This window comes from Thermobia domestica, chromosome 16, assembly GCF_964235325.1.
Source record: "Thermobia domestica chromosome 16, izTheDome1.hap1.1, whole genome shotgun sequence".
NCBI classification, from domain to species: domain Eukaryota; kingdom Metazoa; phylum Arthropoda; class Insecta; order Zygentoma; family Lepismatidae; genus Thermobia; species Thermobia domestica.
Window position 1 is genome coordinate 72,565,625 of NC_137469.1, and position 13,412 is coordinate 72,579,036.

General features: G+C 39.2%; 1 pseudogene; it reads left to right on the top strand.

Annotated features, from left to right (window-relative positions):
* The first annotated feature begins 416 nt into the window (after positions 1-416).
* Positions 417-872, top strand: LOC145672503 (uncharacterized; annotated as a pseudogene).
* The last annotated feature ends 12,540 nt before the right edge of the window (positions 873-13,412 follow it).

Sequence of the window (13,412 nt, forward strand, 5' to 3'; positions counted from 1 at the left end):
TATGTAGTGTTGCGCAATGGTGTATGCAGAATTTCGTCAAGGAAGTTCGAGACCCAGGATCTTATCACTTGAGATCGTATGTGCGATTTTTATATTCATATCCAAATACAGTAAAAATATTTTTATTTTTATATTTTTAAACCTGTCACCTTTATTTTCTTTATGTAGATGAAATTGATAGACAGTCTATTTTCTAGCTTTGGTTTCGTAATGGTTACCAACTAAATGATCTTAGAACAACGATAATATAAAATTTATTATAAGATAATTTTTTGTAATGTTTTACAGCGTCGCAAAATAATTGTTGTGAAACGTGCAAATAAGTCATAGCAAGGCATATTGTTGTTTAAACAATGTTGAAAAATGTAAATGTAAGTTGCCTTGGTAGCTAGACGCAATCAAATCTTGGAATCAAAATGACTGACCAAAAGAAAGATCGCTCCGAAGTACTAACAACCGTATTTGCGTATTTTGATAAGGACAATGATGGGATGATATCAGCGAATGATTTAGGTAAAATAATTAAACATTTAGGTGAAACAACCCTTACTGACGAAGAACTTGATCAAATTGTTAAAAATGCAAATGATCAAAGTAATGGGAAAATTGATTTGGGTCAGTTTCTTGCCCTAATGGAGGGAAAGACAGTGGAGACATCTTTGCATAAGCGACTAATCGCAGCATTCAAAGAATATGATACAGATGGAGTTGGATTTATTACAAAAGATAAGATCAAGACAACTGTTGAAAAGTTTGGAATAGCCATCACGGATGAAGAACTGGCTGAAGTGATGACCAAGGCTGATCTAAATGGAGATGGGATGATAGATTATGAAGAATTCGTTCTACTAATGACCGCCAAATCACCATAAAACGAAAGTTTATTTAAAACTATGACAAGAACATTTGATTCACTTTTATTTAAAAAAAAATCTGCAATTTGCTTCTCAGCTTACTGCTGTGTACTGTCATTTATTGTTTAGAGAGGTTCCAGGTAATGCAATAAATTATTTTCAAAAATAATGATATAAAATTAATGTTTTCAGTTTACAGGAGTTAAACTTTCATCTACACAAATTGAATTACCTACTTTAAGAAACATTTAATGATATAGTCATATTGTTAATGGTGTACTCTAGCAGAAAAAAGTTTTCAGTTTGGTTTTGTTACTTGAATGTGGAATGAAAACAACATATAGTTTCTCATTGACTTTTGTGCATGGGGTTTAAAATATAATTAGTGACTTTGAACCTCTTTCTAACTAAAAAACGAGAAAAGAAAAAAAGAAAAGAAACTTGAAATTCATTGTAATTCATCATGAGTACGTGATATACAGATGGTGATCAGAAAAATGGAAACACCTGAACGAAATTGCAACTTACCAGATGATGTCGGGCCACCTTTCGCCTTCAGAACAGCCTTGATGCGACGTGGGATGGAGACATAGAGGTCGTGAATGGTAGCAAGTGGAATTTTACACCATTCCTCGTGCAGGGCATCGGCCAGTTCTGTGAGAGAGGATGAAGTGGAAATCGTCGCCGGAGTCGTGTTTCCAAGACGGACCACAGATGTTCAATAATGTTGAGATCTGGGGATTGGACGGGCCAGGGGAGGTGTTGAACTTCATCCCGATGTTCCTCAAACCACGCTGCAACAACGCCAGCTGTGCGAATGGGTCCATTATCATCCTGGAAGATGGCGTCATTGTCCGGAAACAACATCCGGACCATAGGATGCAAGTGGACTCCTAATATTGCGACATAATCGTTGGCAGTGATTCGTCCGCTAAGTGTGACTACAGGACCAAATGAAAACCATGATATGGCGGCCCACAGCATCACCGAGCCGCCGCCATGTTTCACAGTTGGGCGGAGACACAGCAGATCATAAGCTTCTTTGGGCGTTCTCCACGCATAAACACGGTCCGTGGTTGGGAATAGGGTGGAGGATGACTCATCCGACCATATCACACGTTTCCAGTCCTCAACGGTCCAAGTTGCATGGTCGCGGCACCATTTACGGCGTGTGAAAGCGTTATGGTCCCTGATGAGCGGTTTGGCCCGTGCAACACAACCCCGTAAGTTCATGTCATGTAATTCGCGGCGGACTGTGATTGTCGAATCAGGGTGTGGAAGGTGCTGATTGAGTTCCTCCGTCACTTGCTCCGCAGTCGCACGACGGTTCTGCGTGACAATGCGCTTTAATACCCGGCGTGACCTGTCACTCATGATTTCCTTCCGCCCACTGTTCCGCTTCCCCTATGTGGTTTTCCCGTGTGTTATGTAGGCCGTCATCACTTTCGACACTGTCCCACGGGATACACCTAACACAGTAGCCACTGCCGTCACACTTACTCCACGTAACCGCGCAACCAATAATTTGGCCTCTTTGAAAATCTGAGAGGTCTCCCATTTTACACTACCTCCGTCTGCTGCAGCCACTGGACACTGCTGTTCCACTGCGCCTGACGTAGTATGGAGACCGACCTAACACACCACCACCAGCAATCCAGCGCTGCGGGCGCCACGACATCATTGCCAACCCATACATCTGACGTGTTGCCAACTACAGGTGTTTCCATTTTTCTGATCACCATCTGTATCAAGCATATCAAGAATAATTTTTCCCACGAGACGTTAAATACCTTTTAAAATTCGAGACGAGACACTGTTTTAGTGCTACGTAATTTATAGTATAAGAAATAAAATGATGAAGTAATTGTACGAACATAATGAAAGTGTATTTTTCAACGTTTAAAGGTACGTAAGTCATTACACGATACACTCCAGTAATAAATATTGTTTAAATGTTGTGTATCACACACTTCGTGGATCCCTCATAACGCGGAAGGATTATGATCACTTTTAAGTGAAATTAAAAATTCAGGGCATTCATTTTGTAAGTAAGTTAACAATACGAGACGAAAGGGAAAATACAGGGTGAGTCAAAAGTCCTTTGACACCTGCATAAGTTTGAAAATCGACGGGAAAAGTAAAAAGTGATGATGGGAACAGAGATTTGATGAGGGGCCTCAACTTTTCGAGTGTATGTCATTCATGGCCGCCATATTCAAATCCTCATTTTGGATTCAAGTCAATTTCTTTAAACGGGAAATAATACTAGCTTAAGCTAAGGAATTTAGTGGTGTAATTTGTTTTTTCTATCTTGTACAGTTTAGAAGTTATTAATGTTGAAAGGTGGGAAATTAACTTGATACTGAATGCTACAACACATGTTCTACGTGTTGTCCATCCCGTGCAATGCACAACTGTAGTCGCCGCAACCACTCTGACTGCACACGGATAAGAATGTCTCCTGAAATTTGGTAACAGGCTTGTTGGATGCGTTCCTCCAGGTGTCTCAAATCACGGATTGTCTCAGCATACACTATCTGCTTAAGATGTCCCCATAGATAAAAATCAAGGGGCGTTAAGGTGGATCACTACCCGGAAGTCAGTATAAGCATTAGTTTATTGCCTTAACCAACGCGTAAAGAAATGGCACATATTATAAGTATTACACTATAAAATAGAGTTATGCGTCAGCTACAACTTGAGATACTATTTTCTGTGCTTATGTATTCTGTTAGCTTAAAAAGTAAAATATAAGAGGAAAATTTGATCAGTTTTAAGATGAGTACGCAAGATGGCGCTTGCTGTTAGATTTTGCTACTCTTGTGCTCAGTTTTACGAAATTTTTACTTACAAGAATAAATTATTTTACAAGTAGTTGTCTCATTACGGAACATGAATATTATATTACCGTTTTTCGTGTTATGTTTTACATTTTATCCAAATATTATTTTGTGTTTACGGAAATAGTTTTAGCGGCTGAGTCTCATGCTTACGCAGGACGCCCATGTGTACTGTTGCAGTCACAGTAGTAGGGCAATTCCTTGTTAGCGTTTGAAGTCCAGAGGTGGAACCTGTGAACTGTGACAAAACTATTACAAATATTAAAAGTGAAAAATGGGGAAACGGAAGGAATCATACACAAAAAAGAAGAATCCAACTCAAAGTAAAAGATTGAAGAGCCAAGGGAAGCGAAGAGAAAGGGAGAATAATTCGAAGAAACAGCTAAGCGCTTTTCAATTTTTAACTGTTTGTTTCCACGTAAATATTACACACACGTGTAATACGAAGATAGTTTATTTTGACGATCATTTTGAACGTTAAATATTTAATATGTGTTCTTTCTTTTTCTTCTTTTCTTTTCTTTCTTTCTTTCTTTATTTTTTCTGAAACTCATTTTGCTTAGGTAAAATATTATATCTTCTAGAAAATAATTTATGTATGTTTTTGAGCTTTCACACATACCCGTTAGTATCTGAACCCGTTAGTGGAAAATAGTAATTAATTCCACTTACTAGGGAAGTCGTGGGGTGTTACTCTGACTTCATTTTGATACTATGCTCAGTCGACTCCTTTTTACATATGAAACAATTGGGCAACCGGAGAAATCCTCGATCGCAAGCTTGTTCGAATTATGGACGTTAAAATTTCAAAATTGAACAAATTTTGAAAAAAAGTTTAAAGAAACCATTTTTTGAGATACACGCTTCATTTTTGGTACTGAGGTGTTTTTCTTGGATACTCGACGGAATGGTGAGGTCAAAACGTACACATTTTGCAAGATAAGGGAACTTATTGGGGAAGGGATAAAGGGTAATGGCGTCTTACAACTTGCAAATTGCACCCTATTTGGCACACCGGATAAATGGGCTAATAAAATTTATTTGAAACCAACTGTATTGTCATTCAAATGTCACTTTCTGTGTGGCCATCTAAACATTAAACAATGACATGTGTCTCCGAAACGCTTTGCCGCGGGACTAAATTCAACGCCACACTCAACCCAGCCGGCCTCTGTGCATTGTGGATAAAATAAAATATTTCAGTTTAACATCCGATGATTATACCCTTTAGGCTAAGGAAGACGATGATTAAGGTAAGTGAATGATGATGGAAAAATTGATGGAATGAAAAGAAGGGAGGAAACAGGAGTACCCCGAGAAAACCCATAGACATGATGGTATCCATTGTGGAAGACGGTGTTTCAATATTTCATCGCTAGCCATTTTTTAAAATTTTCAACGGATTTCAATGGCGATTGTTTGAAAATAGTGGCCAAACTTCAGACAATATTTTACGTATTTCGCAAGAAATGTGACCAAAAAACAAACAATCGGCTAGAGGTGATGTATTGAAACAGCGGTTTTCTCGAGAATAAAAGTCACCTAGTTCACAGCTTTGAGCGCACATTCCCGTTAACCATTCTTTTCTTCTTTAAATTTTTTGGTCTATTTTCTCATTGAATATCTTAAAATATTTCCTGGAGTTTGACCAATATTTCCCAATAATACTGATATTCTAATTGCTGAAAACTAAGCACATGGCTAGCGATGATGTATTAGAACACCGTATTCTGCGATGCATAAGCATAGGCCGACAGGATTCGGAGTACCGCGACAGTGCAAGCCTGCCTGGCGCTGCTCGAGCTGTTTGGACCTAGCTGCAGAAGGGGAAGAACCAGGCCAGTAGTCAGTCCAAAAATGCGGGGGAGCGGTAGAAGTTAGGGGGCAGATCCAACCATAGATCCAGGTTCATCACCATATTATTGTTCATTTGCAAGCTTATCGTGAAAATTTTAGGGGAGCAGTAAAAATTTAGGGGGAGCCCGGCCCCCTAGATCCCCAGGAATACGGGCCTGGGAAGAACCACAATATAGATCATCACAAGTTTAATTATGAATATTTTCATTGAATTTTGCACGCCTGGCAAAGCGTTCCCAAGACAAATGTGATTGTTAAATTTGAAGGTGGCCACACAGGATAGTGATATTTGAATAACAATATAGTCGAATAGGAGTATCAAATACATTTTATTAGCCTATTGGCCCCAGGGGTAAAAGTGAAGGAGAATCCGCGGACGCCGTACCCTACCTCGAAAAAAAGTTAAGGCGTCCCCCAGTTCTGAAACAAACTATAATGGGTATAGATAGGCAGGGGAACGGCGTGGCGTCATGCCGCTACCTACCGTCCTCCCATCCTTTCAGATCCACTTTTACAATTGGTTGGCCCAGTATGTCAAATGGGAGGCAATTTGCATGGTGTAAGACGCCATTACCCTTCACACCATTCCAAATAATTGCCCTTATCTTGCAAAATGCATACGTTTTGAACTTACTACTGTGTTGGGTATCCAGGAGAACTCCCTGATATTAAAACTGAAGCGTCTATCTCAAGAAATGGTTCTTCAAACTTTCTGCAAAATCTGTTCAATTTTGAACTTTTAACGCTCATAATTCGAATACGCTTGCGATCGAGGATTTCTCCGGTTGCCTAACTGTTTCATATGAGCATAATATCGAAACGAAGTCAGAGAAATATCCCGCGGCCTTCTCTAGTTAGTACTTAAAAATTCATAAAACCGTAAAGCTTGATTTTTTTTTCTATAATGAAAAGAAAGTATTCACACCCTATAGCTTCACTTGAGAAACGCAACCACTCATGTAGAAATCCTTTTTCTACTCCGGAGCTGCAGTGACCCCGTGGTAGAGCATTGACATCTTGTATGCGGGGTCACTGGTTCGATCCCAGCTTAGCCAGGTGACCTTTTTGGTGGACACACACCATGTGTGTGTGTGGATTTTCTCAGTTTCTCTTTATGCTCCTACTTTCTCATTCTACCATTTAATTCATTCTTATCATCACCGTCTCGTTTAACCTATATGGCATAACCGAGAGACATGAATGTTTTTTTCTGTAACGTCCTATCATTGTGCTTCGAAGGAAAGATAGAAGGTGATGATGACAACGAATGAAATTGTTGAATGAAAGAAAGGGAGGGACCCGTAAGAAACTCTACTCATGGTTTCTTCACCACAAAGTTTACTTGGCGCGAGCTGGGATCCAGCCAAAAACCTGACCCACCAGAAGTGAGTGATCTATGTCTAGCTCTTATTGATCCAATATTCTGACGAATATTGTCCGTGAATTCCGATTTGTAAGTGATACGTTTACCGCTTGCGGTTTCAACATAAGAATAAGGAGCGGAGATGGAACCCATGCTTGGGACGCTGAATCTATATCAACAAATAATTTCTTGTTATCGCTTACCGTTTTGCTCTATGTAAATTGAAAGTGTGATAAGGGGCAATGCAGAATGACTGGATGAAATAGCTACAATCATTGGCATAAGTCACTGTTCAATCTGTAATATTATCCACGCTGTTCTCAGATTTCGGAATGTGTGTGCCAGGATGGTATCACGCCAGTTGATAGACGAACTGAAGCAGCGATGTGTTGATGTGTCACGAGATTTTGCTACGCCGTAAACGAGAAGGTAGTGACTTTCAGAAGAGATTCGTTACTGGGTATGAAACATGGGTGCACTACTACATTCCGGAAGTAAGAAAGCGAGCATGCAATGGCAATATCCATTATCGGACACAACCATCTACAGGGAAGTTAGTACTTTCTTCTGGGACCAAAAGGGTGACATTTTGGAGCGTTACAGTATAGGGAACGCATAGTCAATAATATCTTGTATTCCGATCGCCAAAAAGGTCCTAAACTTACTATACGATACGGACTTCTGAAAACAAATTTCCTCTATAACATAACAATACTCGACCTCATACTACTGCCTGTGCAATGGCTGCGATCATTGAAAATCTTCATTTCATCCTCCTTTCGTACCGAACCTCGCCTCAGTGGTGAAAGGCTGTTAGCAAAATAAATTTGTTTTTTGCTTTAATTTGTTTATATGTGTATTCGTGTCTACTGTTGTTCTCAGATGTTCGCTTTCTCGGGACCAAGGTGCATTTGAGTATATCACCAGTTTAACCAGCTACAAGTCTATGTGGCCATCACAGAAAAGTAGCTCGCAACCGGGGATGCACTCACTCGCTCCATAGTCATGGGAGAAAGAATCGAACTCAGAAGACCTGCCCTACAAGTGTATTATCTAAATGAAGTTTGTGCAACGGAAAAAAAAAATATAAATAAACTCGAGAATTTGGAAAGTAAATAAAAAAATAAATCTCAGGATTCGTGACATTCACTGATGGGTTCCCCGTAACGTTTCACTCATATCATTTTCCCCTCGATGATTCATTATCGGATTGACAGGAAGACGCACTATTGATCTCGACTAAATCATGTTTTACTATAAAAAAAATCTACTCTACTGTATCTCTGTTATATGGAATAAAACATAATTGTCCACCTGAAGCTTTACTTGTTTTACCGAAGCTTTATACAGACGGTTTACATTGAGTTTAGGGGCACAACAATACATCGCATTACACTTTACCGAATCATTTTTACCGTGCGTGTCACAATTCGTGACCAACCATTTACAATATCACATGCACACCTACTCTCATGACTTTCAAAATTTATTTCACATATTCCCAATATTTATTACTTTTATTAAATAGTTACTCATTCTCGACTATCTTAAGGAAAGTGCCTCTCATTGGCATTCATATCTTTCATTTAAAAAAAAGTAAATCTGACGTTTTAGCTGTTCACAGCAGCTACAATTACTAGGCACCCTTTTCTTATATTTATTCATTTCTTGCCTACATATTTTACAACAAAATACACATGAAATCACTAAATCCTTAACCTACACTAACCTAAGACACATTCACACTACACACTCACACCAACAAATTTATTTTATCACGTAAAAACGCTTTGGTTGGCAGTCCAGGCCACATTTCCTTTAATGAGATTCTGTTACAAAAAAAAAAAAAAATAAAAAAAAATATATGAATGTTCGCACGGTGTAGAAAACCAATTGCCCCTATCGGAAATTTATGACAAAACGACCCATCGTGCTTCTTTTATCAAAGTACAGCTTCGGTTTCTTTCTCATACTTCACGGATACGTTAAGGTTAAAAAAAAACGTTTAAAAGAATAAAATATATTGAATATATGTTCTATACTGGAGAACGTCATTCCTATCCTAGTTGGTTAGCGTTGTTCTAATGTCCAGCCAAATGATGCATAGCCAAATAAAAAAAAAATAAATAACAACAATAATAAAGAATACTGCATATAGCCTTTCACAAGATTTTTTTCTTTCTTTGAATAACAGGAATTTCGATGGTCACTCTAAATGAAAATTTTACACTTGCATGTATATTCCGTCAGTATTTGCTCTGCCTGTTATTTCCCCCCCTTTATAGATAAGCCTAAGCCGTCACATATTGTCTCAGTAATTGTGTAGATCCTACGGGAAAGGAATTTACGAAGACATAGTTATATTATTATGTTTCACTAAACACCATATTCCAACGTGATAACTTGGTGAATTTTGAGGTTAAAAGAAAAATATCCATGAATCCAGGATACCAAGTTACTTCGCTTGAAACCACTTTTAGAAATAAAGAAAACTTACTTACAGTTCGGATGAGTTTGTGTACAAGCAGAATCCAATGTTGTCCTTACAAGCACCCGTTCCTGTTTACCTTTCTTATTTATTTTGTGATGGATTTCATAGTTCCAGAATAAACAACTATCACTCACATCTTCCACAACATACAGTCTATTTTGAACCAGTTAAAAGACCCTTAACTATCATGGTTCTTCCAAAAAATTCAGGATCCAATCATACAGAAATCAGACCTCGTCCATAATGCATACAGGCAACTTACAACATTGGGCTGCTTCGCTTCACTAATTCCCCTCGCTACTCGCTCCGTTCCGTTTAATCAATAGCACAGAAATTATCGCAAATTTTGCAATCGAACCCTTTTAAATCTTTTAGTAGTAAAAAATCAGCTCTGGAGCGGTTTTCTTTATCACTTTATGCCGATAATATCGGACGGGCATTAACTGAGGATTGCTTTCTTAGGCTGACGCCATTACAGTACGACAACAATGTGACGTAACAGTCTGAAGATTGAAGATGAGCTAATTATCATAGAGTTCAAAGGAAAGCGACCAATTATAAAGAATTCTGTAAATCTGTGCTACTGACGTCACACAAGACAAGATTGAAGATGATGCACCAAAACCGAGTGAATCTTGACGATTTTCTATCAAAATGGCTGAAAGTCTAAAGAATTTTATGAAGAATAATTTTAAAATAAAATTTTTAAGAAAATTTTGGGGATCATTTCAGAATGATCGGAGATAGGAAAAGCGTTCTACAGATAAAAATAAAAGAAATAAGCAGAATATTATTAAAGAAATATAGGAAATTAAGATAGAAATAAACAAAACATAGACATTAAATACGAAATAAAAATCCTAAACCTATTTTAATGCACGTCCTAACTCAATCCTACCTTTTAATATTACGAGAAAATGAAATGACAACATTACATCCTTACATATCATATATTATATATATTATTTTACATTATTATACAGGGCGTTCGAAAATTTTCAACATGATAACTCCATGTTGGGAGGTATCATCTTCCGCGGTCCTTGGAAGAAAAAAAATTTTTTTTTCTTACATCATGAATACACTAACAACATTTATCTACACTAAAAGAAAATAAACGACATTTATACTAATCTAAATCTCTTAACCTAATTAAAATCCTAAAATGTTTTATTTTCGCCTTCGAGCTTTTATGGATTCTCTGCCTCGCCAAGAAGTTGTCGTCGCTTGAGATCTGAACATCGAAAAAGTTTTAGGTTGTCGTAGCTTTGCACTCCAATATTCTCTCCTGATAATGTTTGAAGTTGAGCTGAATTCCTAAAAAGTTGTTACCAAATATGGTCCGAGATATGTGAACATGAATTTTGAGAATACCTTCTTTTATCTCATCTTTGTCTTCTTCTTCTTGAATCAGGAAATCCATCTCGCAGTTCGCAATCTCCCCTATTGAGAACTGCGATATGCATTTCCCGTCCAGTTTTCACTCGTTTGACTTCCGACTGACGTTGGTGCGAACGTCGGGTGAGATGGGTACGATCCCGCCACAGTCGCCATGTTCACCCCTGGGGAAGGTGTTGTTTGGGGTACACTACCCCCTCCAGGTGGTGGTACACCCGATGCATATGGCGGACTGGCACGCATCCCACCAGAAGTTCCATTTCCATTTGGGAAAACCTGGGATCCACTTGGATAATTCCCGTATTCTCCATTATTTCCATAGCCATAGGCTACTCCTGGTCCCTCTCGGTATGGGTCATACCGCGGTCTTCCCGGGCCACGACCTCTCATGTTTCGGTTATAGGAATTTCCATTCCTCCATCGATTCCTGTAAGGATATCGTGATTTCCGATCTTCCGTACTGGAGGAATCTCGTGAATTACTCATCAGAGTTTTTTCCTTAGTCTCTTCGGTTTGTGAGGACGACTCCTTGGTTTGTTTCCCTCCTTTTCCAAACCTCTTTTGGACCACTACTTGTCGTACGAAAGGTTTCCTCCATTTTCTCTCAGTCACGGCTCCAGTGTGTTCTGGGTAACCCTCTAATTCGGTTAATTTTAAAATTAACTGTTGTGTGGACTTGGGTTCCACAGCTCTTAATATCTTAAACTCATTCGGAGGCAAACAGTCAAGCAGGATTTCGATTAGCTCCCCTTCATCCGGATGATGCACGACCGCATAATATTCCGCTATCACCTTCCAAGCGAAGTCTCTCAAACGAGGGTATTTCGTCCGGTCATATCGCATGTTTTGTACAAATTTCTTCTGTAGGCGCTCCATCCGTAAAGAAAGAAAACTGTCTCTGAATAATCGAACAAAATCATCGAAGGTTGGTATTTGTTCTTCGACCGTTTTATACCAAGCTCTAGCCCCCTCTGTCAAACAACGTGGCAATAGTAATAATTTTTCTCGGTCAGAAGCCTCTAATAATTGAAAAGTTTGTTCCAAGTTTTCAAGGAATAAACTAGCTTGTCCGAATTCTCCTGTAAACATGGGTAAGTTCCGAATTTCTGACAATCGGATGCTGATATGTTTGTTGCCGTTTGCTGTGTCCGCACGTCCATTGGTGTTCTGAGGAGTGCCACACTCTAATACGGGGCCCCTTTCCGTCGGTGAATTTTGTCCAAAAGTTACAAGGTTATTTAAATTTTGACCTAATGAAGATTTCTCGGAGATGGTAGTCCCCGCATGATTGTGCCCTTCCTCCAGAACTCCAACGCTCGTACGCACCCCACTCGGAATAACCTGAGCTGACATTAGTGGAACATGCGTGAGTTGGCAACACTGATGAGGCAGACAGGTCACACTTGTCAAAGGAACGCGCCTAATTACCCCTTCATTTCTCTTTCCATCAATTCTTTCATTCATCCGTCTCACCTCCTCATTTGGCATGTGACTGGAAAGTTGGGTGACATTTCCACAAATTGTATCCCAGGCCGTTGACAGGCACCCTGACACCGTCACTGTAGTGATGGTTGCAGTTTCCCCAACCGAAGATACTGGAACCTTAACTAAAGCATCAGAATCTGAGCCATCTGAATCAACGGATCCAGTATACAAACGTTTCCTATTTCCCTTAGGTACTCTATTCATGACGCGGTTCGTAAGGGTTTGATCTCAAGTTGCCGATAGTCGTCTTTTTGTTGTGATTCGAGACGTGATATTTCCTTAGCTAGAGAGTCACATCTACGATTCACGGTGCATTCCGACAGACGCAACTCCCTTCCCACATCCGTTACGCGCTCATCCAATGTTTCGCGATAATTGGTGAAAGTGGACTGAAGGTCCTGGACGTCTTGACGTACCTCCTCCACGTCTTTACTTACACGCTCAAACTTCTCTGTGATAGTGGTATTTGTCTCTACCTTAAACTGTTCAAACCGGTTATTGAGATCTTGAATGCTATCAGTTACTTTAGAAAATCTGTCATTTATCTGCCCTAACGCAAAGTTTACATTTTCAAATCTCGTGTTTACATTAGCATTAACTTGTTCTAACTGAGTGTTCATATTAGCATTGACTTGTTCTAACTGAGTGTTCATATTAGCATTGACTTGTTCTAACTGAGTGTTCATATTAGCATTGACTTGTTCTAACTGAGTACTAACATTTCCAAATTTCTGATCAAATTTTAGACTTAATGTTTGAGTAAATTGCTGTAAAAGTTCAGCTAAGTTAGACGTGGACTGTGACTCTACCGATTCCTGCACTACAGTATCATTCTCTACCTCGGTCACCTGCGGAAGAACTACCAGTGAACCCCTCTCTGTGTCATTTTCTCCATTGGACGCCGGCAAGTCTACCTGTGCCGCACGTTTTACAGTACAATATTTGCAATACCACAGTTCCACACTTTGTTGCAGTTCGGTGACTTCCGTTTCCGACAATCCCTGGCATTGGGAATGAATCCACAATTGACAATCGTCACAAAAGACGCTTACTCCTTCTATTAGCTCGTCACAACAACTATACTTGTCCACAGACTGATTGGTCTCACTTAACTTTTTACACGA